General features: G+C 43.0%; 1 pseudogene; it reads right to left on the bottom strand.

Annotated features, from left to right (window-relative positions):
• Positions 1–873: 873 nt before the first annotated feature.
• Positions 874–1,464, bottom strand: LOC121432544 (annotated as a pseudogene).
• Between the last annotated feature and the right edge of the window lie 1,660 nt (positions 1,465–3,124).

Genomic DNA, 3,124 nt, shown 5'->3' with positions numbered 1-3,124 from the left:
CTCCCACTTCCCCGTGGCTTCTGGGCATCGAACTCAGGCTTGCACAACCTTACCCATTGAGTCCTCTCCCTAGTCCCTGACGGAGTGTTAACCAGGCTCAAGGTATTGCTCTGGTCACACCACGGGATAAGGGTTAGATCTCACACAGCTTGGCTGAGTAGATAGTGCTAGTTTCTAGTCCAGCTTTTCAGGGTAGGATATGGAGGTGCAGAGATTAAGCAACTTTTCCCAGCGATTAGAGACAATAAGCATAAGCCACTCTATCTGAATTTCAAGCCCACCTGCTAGCCACTGGACTTACTATCTTTCAGAAATAAAAGCAGATTTTCAGAAATATACTTGGGGTGCTGGAAAGATGGCTCAGTAATTAAGAGCACTGGCTGCTTCCATGAAGGACCAGAATTCAATCACCAGCATCCAAATGGTGGCTCACAACCATCTGTAACTCCAGTTCTAGGTTATCTGATGCCCTCTTCTGACCTCCATGGAAAACAAACACACATATGATACAAAAACATAAATGCAGGCAATGAACACATACACATGAAATTAAAGTAAATGAATAAAAATAAATAAACATTTTTTTTTTGATTTTTCGAGACAGGGTTTCTCCTCAGCTTTTGGTTCCTGTCCTGGAACTAGCTCTTGTAGACCAGGCTGGTCTCGAACTCACAGAGATCCACCTGCCTCTGCCTCCTGAGTGCTGGGATTTTTTTTTACATAATACACATTTTAATAATATAATTTTTTAAAGATGCAGCTATTTTTAAAACTGAGACAAAATATGATAAAAAAACAACAAAAAGTGTGTTTAATTAACTGACAACAGAGAAAGCTGGTAAAGAAACGCAGGTGGATGTGGTCAGGTAAGAATTAGAACCGAGGAGCTCCATAATCGTCTGGCATCCGTTCAATTTGGACCTATGGTTAGAAATGTACATGATAGGAACTCCAGGGATCTTCCGGATTCTTCGTTTGAGGTCCCGATCAACTGTAGCCACAATGTAGCACTTGTGCTGAGTGACTCTCTGTACCAAGCAGTCATCAGCATAGGTTCCTTTGTGTGTGTACGGAAGTCGGTCAAATCGTGGGTCCTTGGCGATTCTCAGTGCCACTCGGTCCTTCTGGCCCGTTTTCTCAATTTCAGCCATCACACCATCAGTTATACAAGGGATACACTTGGCGTACAGACAGTCCATCATGGACCGCACTAAGTCGAGTTTGGCTGTGATGGAAAAGTTGATGATGTTGGTGTCAACAAGGATGTGGTACGGTGGACCCAGCTGTGTATTGTACTGGAAGAATAAGCAGGAAGGATGTTGGGGGACTTCTCTTTCCTTCAGCGCACTGGGATCTTTCTTTTTCTTTTTAGGCTTTAATCTATCCTTTTCTTTAAGTCTCTCATCTCTGAGACTAAGCGTTCGCTTCATGGTCGCATCTTCTTCTTTTCTTTTGCTTCCCCATGTTCACGCTGCACTCCTGTTTCTTCCCGAGTGCTGGGATTAAAGGCGTGTGCCACCACCACCCGGCATAAATAAACATTTTCAAAAAGTATACTTGCCAAATAAAATTTGTATATGTTTTTCTAAGCTGCAGGATACTTTGAAACATGTACGCATTTTGGAATGGCTCAATTGAACTTATTAATATATATGCATTACCTCAATTATTTATGTGGTTGACAACTTTTATTTATTTTTATTTATTGCTGTAAGCCACATTTTGGGGTGACTTCTGTCATGGTTCAGCCACAATGGGTTCATATGTTCCAGGGTAGGGGCATGTAAATAAGAAACGTTAGGTAGGAGGAACAGAGATACAAAAGAACTCAGAGACACGGGATAGTACCAGGAGCGCAGCTCAGTCAATACTCCTGCATTTAATTTTCATATATTTCTATACCCCAGCACCAAAAGGGGGTAAGAAGGCAAAAGACTGCTTTAACATGACAGTTACTGGCTTCAATACTTGAGACATCAAGCCATTATTTCCTGAGTAAAGCATTTGATGTCTCAGGCAGGATTTGCAGTGAATACATCCTAGGCCAAGTATCCTGTATCAACCCACTCCCTATGTCAAACCTCCTATTTTAAAATGAAGGAGCAGGTATAGGTATGAATTCTCTGACCTTCAGTCAGGGTGGCGCAGATGGGCCATCTTAATGTCCTAAACACCAAGTAACCACAGCCCAGGTCAGGGTTTCTCGTTTGTAACCACACCTGTTGTCAACAACTTTGAAAGAGCAAAAATAAACTCAAACTCTCTGACCTCTGGTCAAGGTGGAACAGGCTCACATCTGTGGGCCTGCACACGCCGTTTCGTTCTGTATTTGAGATAAGGTTTCTTTGTGAAGCACTGGCTGCCTTGAAACTCACTCTGGAGACCAGGCTGGCCTCCAACTCGGAGATCCACCTGTTTCTGCCTTCTGAGTGCTGGGATTAAAGGTGTGCACCAGCACCACTAGGCAGTGTTGATGACCTTTAAAATCTATTCTCTTTGTGATTTTGAAAATAAAATTATTTGTAGTCACCATGCTATACAATAAAAGAAACTATTTTTTTTTACATCTTACCTTTGAAATGCTCTGATTTCAAGTTCATGGCTTCATAGATTTCAGGACACACTGCCATTTTATATTCTGCTAACAGCGAAATGTGCTGCTCACTGTTAGGTGTGTCTGTTTCTGAGAAGTTATAATGTGAAGCACAGCCTTCACGTCAGTGAAGTATAAAATTGGGACTATGACCTCAGTGTTATTCCTCTTCATGGGAGTAGTAATTAATTCCTCCCGGTGGAATAAGAGCTATGTGCCCCACTCCAGTGGGCAGTGCCAGCACTGTGGCTCCTCACTGGGTCCAGTACATCCTCGGGGGTGAGTGCCAGCAGGCAGGACCATACATAATTTCTGACTAACTTGCAGAAATATTGCAAGGTTGGATTTGTTGCTGCAGTTGGGTAACTCATTATTCCTGCCAATGGTCCCAGAAGCTTGGAAGCACCAGGCTGCCTAGAGCTACTTGGAAATAATAATAGAACAGGAGAATAGGGAAATAATGGATGAGACGCGTGTGGTACTGCGCGTCTCTGTGCGGACTATCGTGTGTGTGTGTGTGTGTGTGTGTGT

This window comes from Microtus oregoni, unplaced genomic scaffold (genome assembly GCF_018167655.1).
Source record: "Microtus oregoni isolate MIOR12 unplaced genomic scaffold, Mior012 000035F_ref0000213, whole genome shotgun sequence".
NCBI lineage: Eukaryota > Metazoa > Chordata > Mammalia > Rodentia > Cricetidae > Microtus > Microtus oregoni.
The sequence above is the reverse complement of the archived record's forward strand: the minus strand, read 5'-3'. Positions and strand labels throughout refer to the sequence as shown.